Source organism: Capsicum annuum, chromosome 10, assembly GCF_002878395.1.
Source record: "Capsicum annuum cultivar UCD-10X-F1 chromosome 10, UCD10Xv1.1, whole genome shotgun sequence".
NCBI classification, from domain to species: Eukaryota; Viridiplantae; Streptophyta; class Magnoliopsida; order Solanales; family Solanaceae; genus Capsicum; species Capsicum annuum.
In genome coordinates, this window is record NC_061120.1 from 196,607,389 (window position 1) to 196,626,848 (window position 19,460).

The window sequence follows — 19,460 nt, forward strand, 5'->3', positions numbered from 1 at the left end:
ACCCATAGACAATCTGCTAAGGGTATCCGCCACTATATTGGCCTTGCTTGTATGATACAACACACTCATATCATAGTCTTTTAAAAACTCCAACCACCTCCTCTACCTAAGATTCAACTCCTTATGAATAAACAATATTGCAGGGCCTTATAATTAGTAAACACATCAACATGGACACCATAAATATAGTATCTCCAAATTTTCAAAGCAAAGACCACAGCAGCTAACTCAAGATCATGGGTTGGGTAGCTCTTCTCATGCGGCTTCAAATGTCTAGAGGCATAGTCTATAACCTTACCTCTTTGCATCAACACACAACCCAAACCAACTCTAGAAGTATCACAATACACCATAAAATGATCAGTACCATCAAGAAAAGTCAATACAGGGGCTGAAGTAAGTTGACTCTTCAACTCCTGAAAACTTTTCTCACAAGAATCTGACCACTGAAATGTAACTTTATTTTTGGTCAATCGGATCATAAGAGATGTAATAGAAGAGAAACCCTCAATAAAATAATGATAATATCCTGCTAGACCCAAGAAACTTCTAATATCAAATGGAGAGATAGATCTAGGCTAATTTTTCATAGCTTTTGCTTTTGGGGATCAACTTTAATTCCTTCGGCTGAAATGATATGACCCAAAAAGTCTACAGACCTCAGCTAAAATTCATACTTACTAAATTTGGTGAATAGCTGGTGATCTCTAAGAGTTTGCAAGACAATTCTAAGATGAGCTCCATGGTCATTCTCAGTGCGGAAGTATAGAAGGATATCAACTATGAAAATAATGACAAATATCTCAAGATATTGCTTGAACACTCGATTCATGAGGTCCATGAAGGCTGCTGGGGCATTGGTTAGCCCAAAAGACATAACTAGAAACTCAAAGTGACCATAGCGGGTTTAGAAGGTTGTCTTGGGAATATCACATTCCCTTACCTTAAGTTGATGATAGCCGAACCTAAGGTCTATCTTGGATAAATAACTAAAACCTTGCAACTAATCAAACAGGTCATCAATTCTCAAAAGAGGATACTTATTTTTTACTGTGACCTTGTTAAGTTTATGATAGTCAATGCACATATGCTAAGAACCGTCCTTCTATTGCACAAATAAAATAGGTTCACCCCAAGGAGAAACATTGGACCTAATGAAACCTTTATCTAAAAGATCTTTGAGTTGCTCTTTTAACTCCTTAAGCTCTATAGGTGCCATGCGGTATGGAAGAATAGAAATAGGTCGAGTATCGGGAAGAAGGTTAATCCCGAACTCTATCTCTCTATTGGGAGGTACCCCTAGGAGATCTTCTGGAAAGACATTTGGAAACTTATTAATAATATTAACTGACTGAGTAGTTAGAGTCTCGAACTGTGTGTCTTTCACTCTTACAAGGTGATAGATACAACCTTTAGATATTAGTTTTTTGGCATTGAGATAGGAGATAAAATGACTCTTGGGAGATACCAAACTCCTAGACCACTCAAACACTGGCTCATCAGGGAATTAAAACTTGACCACATGGATACAACAGTCTATAGATGCATAATAAGAATGAAGCCAATCCATACCCAAAATAAGGTCAAAATTCACCATGTCTAACACTATCAAATTCGCAAGTATGACTCTATGAAGCATGGTAACAAGGCAATAAATCCTCAAGTATGACTCTATGAAGCATGGTAACGAGGCAATCTCTATACACTTGTTTAGCAAGAACTGACTCCTCGACTAGTGTAGAAACTAGGAAAGGCTTGGGAATCTTTTTGAGATTCATTTTAAAATTCACAGCCATAAGTAGGGTCACATAAGAGATATTTGACCTGGGTCCAGCAACACATAAACATCAAGACAAAAGATAAGAGCATACCAGTAATGACATCAGAAAAGTCCTCTTGCTCTCGATGGGATGGCAAGGCATAGAATCTATTCTGGCGCTGACCACCAGTAATGCTAGAAGAAGTGCCCTGATAGGGGCGGGATGGGGTATCGGAGCTAGTGCACTAGCAGCCTGTGCCTGAGGTCGGGCATCTCTATTTCCTTGTCTATCATGGGGACAATCTCTAAGTCTGTGGACCTACTTTCCACAACCAAAACAACCCCTCAGATCTACCAAACACTCACTGAGATAACTCCTACCACACTTAGCACAAGGAGGATTGTTAGGACTATTACCAACACTATCCTGCGATTCAGACATAAAAGACCTACTTCCTTGCTTCGGCCTGCATCTAGGTGTGGGAGCACTAGCTAATGAAGGCACTAGAATAGACGGATGTCTCTAAAACTGAGGGTGGTTCCCTCCATGGAACCTAGACCGGCTAAACTCATGTTACTCAGATCTAGCCCTTTTGTTACCCCTTATTCTATCTCTCTCTAAGATTATTCAGCTCTATCTACTGGGCATGCATCATCAACCTAAAAATATCCATATCTCTATGCAACATCATTGTCCTATACGCCTTTAGCACTAACCCAAAAACACCAGTCACGAACTAACTCATACTAGCCCAGGTGTCAGAAATCAAACTAGGAGCGTACTTGGCCAACTGATTGAACTTCAAGCAGTACTTCTTAACAGTTATGGAGCCAGCCTCAAGTTCATGAACTCCTCAATTTTTTCCTTCCTTATTTCAATTGGAAAGAACTTGTCCAAGAATACATCTTGGAATACTTTCCAAGTCTTAGGAGCGGCATTCACACCTCTACTCTTCCTCCATGATACAACCCAATAATAAGCAATGTTCTTCAGTCTGTAGGATGCAAACTTAATACTTTCTTCCTCCAAAACATGAATCACTTTTGTGATCTTTCTTACCTTCTCCAAGTATAACTGATGGTCATCATCTGCCTTCGAACCATAGAACTTAGGCAGATTCATCCATATAAATTCATGAATCCTAGTTGCAGTAACATCACCTCCCTGTTGATTAGCAACTGGGGCTTAGTTATTAGCCCTAACATTAGCAGTGACTACTTGGGATAACTTCTGAAAGGCCACCCAAAACTCAGTATGGGACACCATCTCATTCATAGGATCAACAGGTAGGGGTTGCCCGTCAATGTTTCTATGGACATTCATTCTTCGGAGAGGCATTATCTAAAAATAAAAGAGCATGGATCATTAGATAAGAGGGACAATTATAGACATGATAGAATCTAAAAGAAGAAATAACCTTTTCCTAAGACGTCTTGTAGCCTCCTGCTCATAGGTGTGGTGCACTACACACCGATGATCAAGACTCTACTCAACATGGCTTGTCAGACTCCCTAGGACTCTTTAGAAACCTGGCTCTGATACCAAGTTTGTAACAACCCAAAATCACCTCTTGGGATGTCACACAGTGCTTAAGGCTACAAGTAGCCCCAAGCTAACATTTTGAGCTGGTTTCTACTAATAACACTTATTTCAAGATGAAATAATTCAAACACTAGCATAGTCATATCATAGGAAAGGAAATAAGAAAATAAATACTAGGTTCAAACAACCACAAAATAGAAACCTCAACACAGCGAACATCTGTTACTAGTTTGACAAACCCTCTATAAATCCATAATCTAGAGAGTCGTTGGGACAAGCCCCCAATTGACTCGAAATAAAGTAATAACATAGTCTCTAAAATACTGGAATATTTGGAAATTGGTCCTCGAACCATGAGGACTCACCACTGTAGAAACACAGGCAAGGTACTCAAAAATCACTGATAAGGCTAGGACTGAGCACCTAAACCTACATTATAAGACAATGTAGCACATAGACATACATGTGGATCAACACTTAGGAATGTACTGAGTATATAGGGGTGATGCATTTATATAAAACAGAATCAATCTTCTTCAATCAAATCATGCATGCAATATGGGATGACTCACATGGCTTGAATAATTATAAAATGTAAAGATCATAAATCATGAAGGATGGAGCATGTTACACAAATCTCGTGAGTCACCATTCTTTAATCTTGAAATCAAAAATATTCTCTTATTCTCAATACTCAAAGTCTACAGGAAATTTAAAAAATACTTTTAACTCATGCATATGTCTTATGAAGAGTAACTTCTTTTATGCTCAAGAACTCATAACTCTTTTGAACTCAAATACTTGGAATTCAGAATCATATAACTTAAAAGCATACTTGAAGGCATTTCATTCACTTTAAGTTTCTTATTTCAAACTTTAGGGAAATCACTCTATCTCAATGGAAAGATACTCTAGTCTAGGGAAATAACCTATCTCAAATCTTTATGAAAAATACCATGTCAAGGGAGGATACCTTCATTTAGGGAAATAACTCACATCAAGGAAATACTTTAGTTAGGGAACAATTTTGCAACTTTACCATTAGGAAAATAGTTTATAGCAAAGTAAAATACTTTAGTTTTTAAGAAAGTAACTTATCTCAAAGCTTAAGTATTAAGGGGGGGGTCTCTTAACCGACATAAACCATGCGAGCTACATAGAGTTCAACGTTTTGTCCTCCTAAGAAATAGACGACACGTAGGGGAGAACCGTCATACTCTTTGCCAGGGAGTATAACCTAGGTTTAGTGATTACTAAAAAAATCTCTACCTCAGACCCAATATCAACTTGACCTTAGGCCCAATAATAAACTAGGCCTCAAGCCCAACCAATGGTGGCATGTAGTCCTAGGGTAAGAAACCATAGTAACTTACCCACTCAGTGCTAAATACTACTCCCTTTAAATTATTTGTTCTCATCTCATAAAAATTCACTTTTAGAATAATCTCATGGTTCACCAAGAACCCAATAATCTAATCTGTAATCGCATCTAGGAGAGTGGATTTCAAAGGTCTATGACCATTAGGTCAAATTAATTCTCAACAATCTCAAAATACTCAAATCATGGGTGCTTATAGCACAAGAGTTCATGAAACTGCAAGTCTCAAGTATGGCTTACTAACCCATAGTTCAATCTCAAATTAAAACTTATCAAAAGCATAATAGATAGAATTTAGATTCATAGTGCACGTAGAAATCTAGAAGTTACAGCAATTTATCTCAAAATCTCAATATACTCATATACTTTCAATAGCTCAAACATTGCAAATATTATCTTCTCAAGGATTAGAATCATGGGGTATAGGCCCAGCTGTAATTTCTCAAGAAAACATGCAGAAACCATGCCATTTGACTCTCAATTCATGGAAAACATCAAAGTATTGAAATCAATAATAATGGGTAACAAACCCTGGTTCAAATTCATGTAAAACCTCATAGATTTCAGGAAAATCGTGATTTAAATCAACCTTTGGGAAAAGGGGTGAAAGGGTTACCTTTGTTCAAAACCCCACATACCTTAGATTATGACATTGGATGAATAAGCTTGCTCTAGACTCTTCTTTTTATCCTTGAGAGGGAATGTTCTTGCAACACTTGACTTGGAGAGCTTGATTATCAACTAAATTTGTAGAATCTATGGTGAGCTCATGAATTTATTGGAGAAGGTTTTTAGATTGATCTTGAGAGAGAAAAACCCTAACTATCTTATGATAGAGATGAGAAATTAAGCCAGCTGCTTCGTCAAAATATATATGAGGGCTTAAAAGAATGGAAAAGAATGAAAAGCTTGATTTAAAATGGGTTAAAAATTCTACGTAGGATATGTGATGATAGGTTACGACGGTCCATCGCAGTCCCGATGGTCCATCGGTCCTGACCGTCGAACATCGTCCAGAAAGTGAGTTTCTATCTCGATTGTGATGGTTCATCAGAGCCCAGATAGTATATCATAGCTCATCGTCATATCTTTCCAGTGAACTCATCCACTACCTCCCTACGACGGTGAAGTACGACGATCCACCAGAAACCCGGTAGCCCATAGACCCTTTCCGTCATACTTGGCTAATGAATCAACTCTCTACCTCTCTATGATAGTGGGGTTCGATGGTCCGTCGACCATCTAAAGGTGTGTCGGAACCTTTCATCTCACCTGAGTGACTTCACTGCATTCTGGAAAAGTCCTTATTATGCTATTCTGACATCAGATTTGGATAAAAAGGGTATTGTTTGAAAGATAACTCAGTTTTCCACACTATAGGAAGTCATTTTCAGGAGAATTCAACAAGGTTAAAACACTAAAAATTTGGGAAGTCTTTTCTCAATCCTATAGGGCCAGAATTACACTTATTTCAACATGCTCTAGGGCTCAAACCACGAGGGAACTTTGCGGGGTTTTACAATTTCTGACAAAATTGAGAATGGTTACCACCTTCTAACCTTGGCTGGTTGAAATTAAAGCTACCTTTTCCTGCCCTCTTATTCTCCCTCTCTCTCTCTCTCCTTAGCACTCTTGTTCTTATACTATTGAGCATGGACCATAAGCCAAGACATGTCCATCTTCTTAATCAACATTGTAGTCCTACACTCTTTTACCACACTCTTAGATACGCCATACATAAATTAACACATCTTAGACCTGCTATCTGCTACTACATGAGGAGCATACCTAGCTAACTGAGTAAATTTAAGGGAATACTCCTTCACACTCATGTTGCCCTACCTCAAGTTAATAAATTCTAACACCTTGGCTTTTCTCAACTCTAACAAAAAGAATCTATCTAAGAAGGTTGTAGCAAACTCTTCCCATTCTATAGGCCCTGCATCTGTGCCTCTATCTACCTTCCACTACTTAAACTATGTATAAGCCACATCCTGCAACTAATAAGTAGCTAATTCAGCACTCTCACTAGAAGTCACCGCCATAATATTTGTTACCTTTTCCATTATATCTAAGAATTCCTATGGATCCTCTTCAGATTTGAATCCTGCAAATAGAGTAGGATTCTTTTGGGTAAAGTCCCAAATCCTAGCTACTGCAGTATTGGCCACTGGGTTGATCGAACATTCTGAACTGCCACAGAATGGGCTACAGTAGTGAATTCAGCTCTAAACTCTCCATGAGAAACATGCTTATTTAGGGGATCTTCCTAAATGGACGGAGGTGCTAGCAGGTTTACATTTTTTCTTCCTATAGTCTTTCTAGGAGGCGTGTTCTATAAACGGAAGGGAGAATAAATTAAACAGAAGGGAAAATTGATTAGTCGCACGACATAATAACTGAAAGAAGGGAACTTTTCCTAAAACACCTCAGAGCCTCTTGCCCATAAGTGTGGAGCACTTCACACCCATGCACAAGACTCTACTTGACGTGGCTTTCAGACTTCCTAGGACATTCTAAAACCTTAGGCTTTGATACCAAGTTTGTAAAACCCTAAGAGTACACCCTGGGTGCCATATAATGCTTAAAGTCTCAAGGGACCATAAGTTAACCTATTAGCTAGTATCTGGAGTGAGCACTAAATAATATAATAACATAAATGGAAGAACAATTGACAAGCCATAAGGTTTTAGCAACTAAAAACAATACTAAATCATGATTCTGAAAAACAACTGTCGTAAACTGATAAAATAAAGATAAACCAACTAACTATGTGAAATGTTCGAAAGCCTCTAAATTTCCTGAATAAGAGTAAATCGGATAGGCCCCAACTAACTCTATCTAACTAATAAGATGAAAACATGAAGATAAAAATAGTATGTCCTCTAAATATGAGGACTCACCACTACTACGACTGATAATCTGGAAAGTTTATAAGCAATCCGGGAATTGAGCATTCGAACCTATGATATGATACGTCATAGTGCAAGAAAAGAGTATACGATTAGTACTTTAAATGTACTAGTATGCTAAGTGAGGTAGGTTGACATGCATGGTTTCATGAACAAGAGTAATAACTGACTGAATAAGTAGCATGAAATACTGAATAGAATGCATCAAATCTGTAAGTACTGGAGATGCATAAAATCTATCAATATTAAGAATGCATGAAATCAGTAATTGTTGAGGATGCATGACCAAGAATATAACATATTTTTAATATAATCTGTAAATACTAAAGTGATAAAATATGATCATTGAATTACTAATATCTGTATGCTATGGTCAAGTAGCTGAGACTAAATTACTGAACTGATTACTATACTGAGACTATGGGAGCTATCATTAAACCTATATGCCCCAATGAGCAATTTGGGATCGAACCTATGACCCTAGTTGGAAGGGTATCAGTATAGTGCCACGAGTACTAACACTGGTTGTGTAGATCCACTAAAGTTCTTCCTCGAAGGACTAAAGGTTACACTCAACTGGAAGGTACTTGAAGGATATCAACCCTCAATTGGCAGGTTAACATCTCAACCTACACAAGCTATATCCCTGGGTTCACTCAGTGCTAAATCCTACTCCCAACTGACTCGAAATACTGAATTGTTTTAAGTTTAACTTATTATGATAAATGACTGAACTGATTATGCTCATAACATATTTTGAAACTTATCTGAAGATACTGAGACTAAGTAAACGATTAAGTTTTTTGAGTATTCATAACCCCTAAGACTCGATAGCAATACTAGTAAAATAATACTAAAAACTTTAATGACTTAGCATGAACACATTTATATCAAAATCCATTCTTGTAGGCATTTAATCAAACATTTAATGTTCAAAGTTCAAGCTAAGCATGGGAATAGTTTAAAGCTTGTAGTGATAGCACGATTTCAATATCAACATCACCAATTAGGAATTTAATCAGCATTTAAACATACTAAAACATATGGGGTTTGATAACAACAACAATTTCATGTAAACATGGCATAGAATTACAATTCATGGGTGTTCATGGTTAAAATCACAATTTAAAATCATAATAACTTGTAAGGAACATAACTTGAATTTAAAATTGGATACTTGGTCTCCATGGGTGAATGGGACCGTAAATGAACACTTAACATACTTGGTTAATGAATTTGGGAGAAATGATGGTGAATTCTTGAGATTGCATCTTCAATTTTCAAGGCTAGGGTTTTTGTTCTTGAAAAAGGATTAGATTAATTTGAGAGAATTGTGAAATAATGAGCAAATAATGCTCTATTGGGACTTAAATCTCATGTTTTAACTGAATGCGGAGAGGGGAAAGGACTTTAATTCCCTTGGACAAATTAAAACTAAGAACCGGAACTAGAAATCCCGATTTTTACTCCTGGCATGGTGAGACGCAATTGCGTCGGGCCACTGGAAAACTAACCACTGCGAACTTGAACTTTGGTGCAAAATGGCGCCATTGCGGTGCCTTACTAGAAAAGGACAATTGTGAAATAGCATATCAGAGAAATGCGGTTCTTATAATGGTGGAACACTGGAAAAGAATGAACGCCATTTTTGGGGTCATCACGATGCGGTGCTGCTCGTGTTGAGCTACTGCTTTCGCTAAAAGTGCCATAACTATTCACCCGATTGTCATATTTGGACGAACTTGGTATCGTTGGAAACATAATTCAATTTGTTACCGTTTGGTTGGTATTGATCTGGAAAATTATGAGTAGAGCAAAAGATATTCCTATTTGAAATTGACTAAAGCAACATTCTTATACAAAAATTCAATCGGTAAGGATTATTTTGATTCATCTAATAGCTGGGAGTTAATGAGACCTTAATACACATCAAACTAACTCATAAAGCTACCAAGGAACCATAATTTACTATGCATGAGCTTGAACATGACGCTAACATTGGTTTGGATTTAGGGGGTATTACAGACGGGCAGAACCCCTGAAGGAGCTATGAACTCCAGAGTACATGCCTTGTAACAAGTCTACATCCCATAAGTAAGGCATATCTCCTCAGTATTTTTCACAATTGGAACAGAGTGTCCCGTTGTGAGAGGTTCTTACCATTGGATCTTTGGGAAGGAGAAATCTGAAACACGAAAATTCATATGTTAGGAAACACTCAGAATCTATGGCACAAACTAGAACATGAAGAAAAGGGGAAGCATTCCTAAATTCCCCGTAGCTTCCTATTTATAAGTGTGGCACACTACATATCCATTAAAAGAACTCTACTCAACACGACTTTATACACATACTAGGACCTTGAACCTTGTTCTAATACCAAGTTGTCACGACCTAACCCTAGGCCCTAGCTACAACAAGCATCCTAAACTACTATCGCAAACATAATGCATACATGTAAAGCGCAAGATAAACTGAAACAAGTGAAAGTCTCATAATTGAATTTAATACATCATGTAATCAAAATATAAACCCAAATCCTGTATAAACCAATCTACAAAGCCTCTACTAAAACACAAGTTTGTCTAAGTCTGGATAAGGCCCCCGATAGGACCATAAAACTAAATGAAACAAACATATGGATAAAATGCCTTTCGAATTAAAGTAGACTCACCAACTCTAAATCTCTAAAAGTAATCTACTGTTGAGCTAGAATATGGGACTGTGCCTCAGAACCTTCACTATAAGACAATGCATCTGCCACGGGGATATTCAGTACTTTGAATGTATTAGTATGTAGAACTAACTAAAAAATATATTTTTTAAATAAAATAATCGAGAGCATTATGAAAATAGTTTACCATAATAGATACCAAAGCACATCAGCATTATAAAGAGGGGTTCAAATAATTCTTGTAAAAGTAAGAAAAAACTCTTTATTTTACTTCTGACCTAGATGGCGCAACCTACAGTTCTACAATCCCACTGGCTATATGGAATGCTCCATTAACTTGTCATCTAAACTCCCAACCCAAGTTTGTCTCAAGGGTTGGAGTTTCTACTATCTAATAAGCCAAAAGCACATGGAAAGAAAACAAACCATCTTTCAGTACATACTAAAATCATATTGGCAAACCATGATTTCAAGCAATGAATCTCTCTTAGAGCCCATTTTTAGCCTCTTAAAATCATACTTCTTACTTGTAAATGTTTGTATCTTATTTATTTAAGGGCATATCATAACAAAATATTGCCATACATAGTCTTGCAAGCTATATCATATCATATCATATCATATCCATAGCCCACTTATTCCAAAACTTATTATTGACCACTAGAAAATATTCAAGTATTACAAAGAGTTCTCTTTTATAAAGGACATACAGGTTTAGGGAAAACAAATTCCTTTCAATACAAAACTCTTAAGTGGTCATCTCTTTAATAATTCATACAAGTTTCATGATAAACAAAAGTGTTTTGGGATAAACGACCCGAGGCTACCCCCTAGTCACGACAACAGTGCTTACGGCCATAAGTGACTACAATCTAACCCATGAATGGTACCTACTGTGAGTACTGAAAAAAAATAGTAATACAACACATGTGCGGAAGGTAAACTGCTAAGATACTGTAAATGGGATACTAAAATACATATCAAAACATGTCTGAAAATATCTTATAGAATACTAAAAATCAAACTATATGTCTAAGAAACTGATAATACTGAGAGAACTAGATGAGTGTCTAACTGATTATTTGAAAGCCTCTAAACATCATGAGGAATTAATGGGACTAAACCCCATCTAACTTTGACTGACTGAACATAAGTAAGTACTGAAATAACTTAAATAAACAAATCATGTCCTTGATAGATGAGGACTCTCCACTACTGCTGATGAGTAATGTTGAGCTGTCTATGAATGGTCAGGAGACTGTGTGTCCAAACCTATGTTATAAAAAAACATAGCATAAAGAAAAGTAAGCGTTTAGTACTTTGAATGTACTAGTACATGAGATAAGGATGGGCTGAAATGCATGGGGTAACTGAGCATAAATGCATGAACATGTAATATATGAGAATTCAAGACCAAGCATAAACATGTTTATGAGATAATCTGTAATCTAAATGACTAAAATCTGTATAACTAAATAACTAAAATTCTGTACACTTGGTCAAGCAAACCTAAACTAAAAAACATCTAATATTGTACTGAGACTGTGGGAGGTATCATATAACCGACATGCACTCGAAGTCCAACCAGTAACCATAATTGGAAGGGTGTCGTACCATTTTATGAGTACTAATAGTGGCTTAGTAGATCCACTAATTTAGTGTCCTGAAGTGCTAAGAAGTCACCCTCTAATGGCAAGTTCTCTCATGAGATATGTGTCAACCCTCAACTGGCAGGTGGGACATCTTAAACGTGCGCTGGCTACTTAATTTTGGAACTCAGGGACTGGTACTAAAAGGCCACACCCTCTACTGGTAGATGAGCCCCCATACTTGGGTTTGCCTGGTGCTAAATCTTATACCCAACTTAACTGGCACTGGCACTGAATTAAGTTAGACTGAACATAATAATTGATATTTCTCAGCAACATCATAACAACTGATTAAATGGTAATATTAATGGTTTAAATGAAATCATTACTTGAAAGACCTGAAATATAAGTAAATGCATAGGTATCAGGTATTCATAACCCTCCAGCACTGAATACTCATAACACAATATTAAAGCATAAAACTATATTAGTGTGTCATTATTCAAAGACCTGAAACATAGACATTTCATTTAATATGTGAGAATCATGAACTTGGACATGGGAATGTCTTAAAACATGGGAAAATAGCATGATTACATGGATAAATTCATAATTAAGGGATTTATCCTGAAACCAATTAAACATGACATTTGAATTTCAACACTCAAAACATGATATGACTCATTCCACTTGAAAACACTTGTAACCATAACTTGTAATTGAATTAACAAGGGATTCATGGATCTATTTCACCTTGAACACATAGAAACTTTGTAAACTAAACTAAAATAGGATTTTTAGGCTTTATGGGTGAAAGGGACCCATGGATGAACATCCCACATACCTTAACAACTGAATTCTTGAAGATTTCTTCGATTGGAAGCTTGAACTCTTGATTTCTTTTGAATGAAGATTTAATTTGTTCATGGGAAAGATGAACGTTTCTTGAGTGCAATTTTTAGTGATGGGGTGAATAATGATCTTTTGGAAGCCCCAAATTGTGTTATAGATGAAATAGGATGAGGGGAAATAACCTAAATACCCCTTAGCCAATTAAACCATTACACTATGTAGGACAGAGCCAAGTCTTGTGCCTCTCTCTCTGCGATAGAGATCAACGTGATGTATCACTTTCTCCAAGGATGAGAGCCATATGTCAAATAGCTCCTCACCATGGGAGAGAGCAACACAACTTGGCCTTATCGCGTTGCTTCACTATTTTAGCTATCCAAACACGTCACGAACCTTGTCCAAAAATCTTAAAACTTACCCGATACATACTTTTAACCTCCCTAACCATGAATTAACTTAAAAAATAATATTTCGAGGTCGAGAAGGCCAAACTTAAAATCCATAAAGTTTAGGGGTCTTGAAAATGACTAAGTCCGTAATATTTATTGAGATTTTCTAGCCTTAGACCACTTATGCGTGCAACTAAAAACTTAATCGAGCATAGGATCTTACAGGGTATTACAATATCTCCTCCTGGGAACATTCATCCTCGGATGAGACTTTTTTAGCTAAGAATACTGAGAAAATTGAGATCATATACTAAACATGCATGACTTGAAATATGATTACTTAACTGGCTGTAAAACATGATACCTGGACTGAACTATTTTCTTGAATGCATGTAATGACCTAAGATTAGTTACATAGCTGAAACAGAGAAAAGAAAAGAGTTAATCTAAGGGAAATCATTACCTCAAGATGAATCTGAGCTTGCAGAGAAACGATGAGGGTACTTAGTCTGCATATTTGCTTCTGCTTCCCAAGTAGCTCCCTCAACAGATTGATTCCGCCAAACAACTTTAACCAAGGGAACTTCTTTAGTTCTTAGCCTATGAATCTGATGATCAAGGATCTCCACTAGGACTTCTTACTAGGAAAGACTATCCTTAACATCCATATCCTCTACAGGAACAACTACAGCTAATCACCAATACATTTTTTTAACAAGGAAACATGAAATACCAGATGTACTGATGCCAAATCTGCAGGCAACTCTAGCTTATAAGCTACCTTCCAAAAACTACTCAAGATTCTATATGACCCAACAAGCAGGACTGAGTTTCCCCTTTTTTTCAAATCTCTACACTCCCTTTATAGGTGAAATCTTTAAATAAACCAAGTCACTAATGTCAAACTCAAGATCTTCCCTCATCATACCTGCATTAGATTTTTTATGGTGTTGGGTTGTCATCAGCCTCTCCTAAATCAACTGAATTTTCTCCATCACATCAAATACTGCATCTGGTCCTATTAAGGATGCTTTACCTACCTTAAACCAACTAATAAGAGATCTACATCTAGCTACATAGACAGCCTTAAATGGATTCATCGGAATAATGGAGTGATAACTGTTGTTATAGGAAAACTCAATCAAAGTTAAGTGGTCATACCAACTACCAATAAGGTCAATAACACATGCCCTCAACATGTCCTTTAAGGTCTAAATGGTCCTCTCTACTTGACCATCTATCTGAGGATGAAAAGATGTATTGAGATGAACTTAGGTACCAAGACCCTTCTAAAAAGCATTCCAAAAGTTAGAGGTAAATTGAGTACCTCTATCTGAAATAATAGACAAAAGAACCCGATGAAACTTAACCAACTCCCTAATATAAAGTTTTGCATAATCCTTCGGTGATTACAAAGTATGAACTGGTAAGAAATAAGCTGATTTGATCATTTTGTCTACAATGACTCATATTGGATCATGTTGAACTCCAGCAATGTACAACTAGGCCTTTGTGCTCAACCTTGACCTATTGATAATTAGGAAACTTAGCCACAAACTCTATAATATCCTTCTTTATACCACTCCACTAATAGATTTTTCACAAATCATGGTATATCTTAGTGGCTCCTGGGTGAATAAAATACCATGCACCATGCACTTCTACAAGAATTCGCTATCTCAAGCCATCAACAAATAGAACACATAATCCAACCTGAAAATGAAGCACACCATCTCCCTCTTGAGAGAAAACCTTTATTTTCTGCTCCCTAACAGCCTCTTTTAACTTCATCAAACTAGGATCTCTATCTTGTTTGTCCTTCACTTCAGCAACCAATGATGATTTTGACCAATTTTAAACCCATATACTACCCTAAGCTAAATCAACTAACCAAAAACCAAATCAAGTAATATAATGAAACTCATAAACTAAGTTCCTCTTATCCTTCTCAACATAAGAAATACTTCCTATGAAAAAACTGCTAAGGGCACCGCCACTATATTGTCCTTTCCTAAATGATACAACACACTCATATCATAATTTTTTAATAAATTAAGCCACCTTCTCTGATTAAGATTCAGATCTTTTTGTGTGAACACATATTGTAAACTCTTATGGTCGGCCAACAAATCCACATAAACCCCATAAAGATAATGTCTCAAAATTTTCAAGTCAAAAAAATAGCTGCCAGCTCAAGATAATGAATAAGATTATTTTTTTCATGGTGTTTAAGCTTTCTAGAGGCATAGGCTATGACCGTGTCTCTCTACAACAAAACATAACAAAGACCAACTCTAGAAGGATCACAGTAAACTACAAATCCATCTGAACCATCCCGTCAAGTCAAGACTGGGCGAAAGTAAGTCAAGTCTTCAACTCCTAAAAACTTTTATCGCGGGAATCTGACCACTAAAAATAGACTTTCTTCTGAGTCAATCGAGACATAGGGGATGTGATAAGATAAAACCCTTCAACAAACCACCTGTAATAGCTAGCCACAACTAAGAAACTCCTGATATCTGATGGAGAGATGGGTTTGGGATAGTTTCTAATTGCTTTGGTCTTTTGAGGGTCAACTCTAATGCCATCACCAAAATTAATATGGCCAAGGAAAGCTACTGATCTTAGCCAAAATTTGTACTTACTAAATTTAGCGAATAACTGATGAGCTCTAAGGTTCTGTAACACAATTCTTAGATGTCTACATGATCATTCTTGCTATAGGAATAGATAAGGATATCATCAATGAAGACTATGATGAACCTGTCCAAGTACTACTTGAACACCCTGTTTATCAATTCCCTGAAAGTTGCAGGGGCATTCATTAGTCCAAAAGACATAACTAGGAATTTGAAGTGACCATATCGAGTTCTGAAAGCTGCCTTCGAAATGTAACATTCTCTGGCTCTAAGCTATTGATATATAGATCTGAGGTCTATATAATAGAAATAACTACCACCCTAAAGTTAGTCGAACAAGTCATCAATTATTGGGAGTGGATACTTATTCTTAATTGTGACTTTGTTCAACTAACAGTAATTGATTCATATTCTGAGAGAACAATCTTTCTTATGCACGAACAAGACGTGATCGCCTCATGGGGAAACACTTGTCCTAATAAAACCCTTATCTAAGAGATATCTTAACTATTCTTTCAACTCCTTAAGCTTAACTAGAGCCATTATGTGTGGTGGAATAGAAATAGGCTAGGTATCTGGAAGAAGATTTATCCCGAAGTCAATTTCCCTTTTGAGAGAAACTTTGAGAATATCTTCAGGGAACAAATTTGGAAATTCCCTTACTACTGAAACTATCTCGATACTTAGAGTCTAAAAACTAGAGTCTTTGACTCAAACAAGACGGTAAACACACCCTTTAGATATCATCTTTCTTACTTCAGATTAATGAACTCCTGCAACTTAGCTTCCCTCAACTCTAATGGAAAGAACCTATCTAAGAAAGTCGTGGTAAACTTATCTCAGTCAAAAATCCATTCCTCCACACCTCGATCCTCCTTCCACTGCTTAAACTAGGTGTGAGAAATATCTTGCATCTGATATGCAGCTAACTTTGTACTCCCACTTAAAGTGACACCAATGATATCTTTCACCTTTTGAACCATATCTAGAAACTTGTGTGGATCCTCTTCAGACTTGGATCTAGAAAACAAAAGGGGATTCATCCATGTGAAATCCTAAATCCTAACTATAGCAGTATTTTCCACTAGATTGGCAAGGGCAATAGTTTGCTGGTTTTTCTGAGCAGTTATTGAATGGGCCAGGGTTGTGAAAAAAAACCTGAATTCAGTATAAAAGTCATGCTCATATATTTGATCTTCCTAAATAGGTAATGGTGTAGGCTGATCCCCATTCCTTATTCCATTATTTTTTGGGGAGGCATTATCTGTAAACAGAACAAAGAATGAATTGGAAAGAGTTTAAATAGGTCTCATGCCCTTTTGCATGACATGAATACTGAAAGAAGGGAAACTTTACAAAAGATATTTCATAGACTCTTGTCCATAAGTGTGGAGCACTTCACACCCATGCACAAGACTCTACTTAAAGCTGCTTTCAGACTACCTCAAAAACTTTAAAACCTTAGGCTCTTCTTCCAAGTTTTGTCATAACCCGAGGCTACCCCTTAGTCACAACAACGGTGCTTATTGCCATAAGTGACCACAATCTAACCCATGAGTTAGTACCTGCTCTGAGCACTGAAAAAAATAATAATAATAATACAACACATGTGCAGAAGGCAAACTAATAAGCTACTATAAATTGGATATTGAAATACATATCAAAACATGTCTGAAATATCTGATAGAATACTAGAAATTAAAATATTTGACTGAGCAATTGATAATACTATAAGAACTGACTGAATATCTAACTAATTGTCTGAAAATCAGTAAATATCATGAGGAATTAATGGGACAAACTCCCAACTAACTCTAACTAATTGAACATAAGGATGTACTGAAATAACTAAAATAAATAAATTATTTCCTCGATGGATAAGGAATCACCACTGCTACTATTGAGTAATGTAGAGTTGTCTAAGAACGGTCGAGAAACTGTGCGTCTGAACCTATGTTATAATACAACATATCTCAAAGAAAAGTATGCTTTCACAACTTTGAATGTACTAGTACATGAGATGAGCACTGGCTGAAATACATGGTGTAACTGAGCATAAATGCATGAATATGTAATACAAGAGAATGCAAGACGAAGCATAAATATGTTTATGAGATAATCTGTAATCTGGATGACTGAAATCTATATAACTGAATAACTGAAATTTTGTACACTTGGTCAAGCAAACCTAAATAAAAAAATACTGAATGTTATACTAAGACTGTGGGAGGTATCATACAACCGACTAACCCTAATATGAGATAATCAGGGTCCAACCTTTAACCCTAGTTAGAAGGGTGTGAGGAACATTCCATGAGTACTAACACTAGCTGTGTGGATCCACTAAATTGGTGTCTTCAAGGACTAAAGGAAAATACTCTACTGGCAGATGCTCTCATGAGATAAGTGTAAACCCTCAACTGGCAGGTCGATATCTCAAACCTACGCCTTGCTACGTAGTTTTGGAACTCAGGAACTTCTACTAAAGGTTACACCCTCTACTAGAAAATGAGACCCTATCCCTGGGTTGGCTCGGTGCTAAATCCTAATCCCAACTAAACTAACTATGGCACAAACTTAAGTTTGACTGAACATAACTATTAATTTTGCTCGTCATGATCATAACAACTGAGTAAATGGTAATGTTCATTGTTTAAGTGAAATCATTACTTAAAAGACTTGAAATATAATTAAACACATAGGTATCAGGTGTTCATGACCCGTCAGCACTAAATACTCATAACACCATATTAAATCTTAAAACTATAGTGGGGAGTCATTATTCAAAGACACAAAACATAAATATTTCATAAAACATATGAGAATCATGAACTTTGTGATAGAAATTCTTAAAACATGGAAAACAACATTATTACATGGCTAAATTCATCATTTGGGGATTTATCCTGAAACCAATTTAACATGACATGGAAATTAAACACACAAAACATAATATGACTCATTCCACGTAAAAATACTTTTAACCATAACTTGTAATTAAATTAACAAGGGAATCATGGATTTATTTTACCTTGAACATGTAGAAACTCATAAATTAAACCAAAAGAGGTTTTAGGGCTCCATGGGTGAAAGGGACCCATGGATGAACATCCTACATACCATAAAAACTAAATTCTTGAAGATATCTTGGATTGAAATCTTGAACTCTTGATTTCTTGAGAATGAAGCTTGAATTTGTTCCTAGGGAAGAAGAAGGGCTTGTTGAGAGCAATTTGGAGTGAAAGGGGTGAATAATGCCCTTTTGGAAACCCCAAATCATGTTACGGATAAAATAGGATGAGGGGAAATAACCTAAATTCCCCTTGGTCACTCAAACCATTACACTGTGCAAGACAGAGCAACACATCGTGTATATTTCTATGGGGAAGAGAGAAACTCATTGAAGAGCTTCTCACCATGGGAGAGAGCAATGCATCGCAGCGTTATCATATTACTTCACTATTTTAGAGATCCAACATTTCTCAAACCTCATCCAAAAATCTCAAAACTCACTTGAGATACACTTTTAACCTCCCTAACCATGAATCAACTTAAAAACCAACATTTAAGGTCAGAAAGGCCAAACTAAATTTCCATAAAGTTTAGGGGTCGTGAAAACGACTAAGTCCTCAATACTTAGAGAGATTTTCAAGCCTTGGACCTTTAAGCATGCAACTAGGAGTTGAATTGAGCTTAGGATCTTACTAAGTATTACATGGGAATAC

General features: G+C 36.5%; 1 pseudogene; it reads right to left on the reverse strand.

The window, feature by feature from the left end:
* The window catches only part of LOC107855227, a 95,261-nt pseudogene that overhangs the window by 46,838 nt on the left and 28,963 nt on the right, over positions 1–19,460 (reverse strand).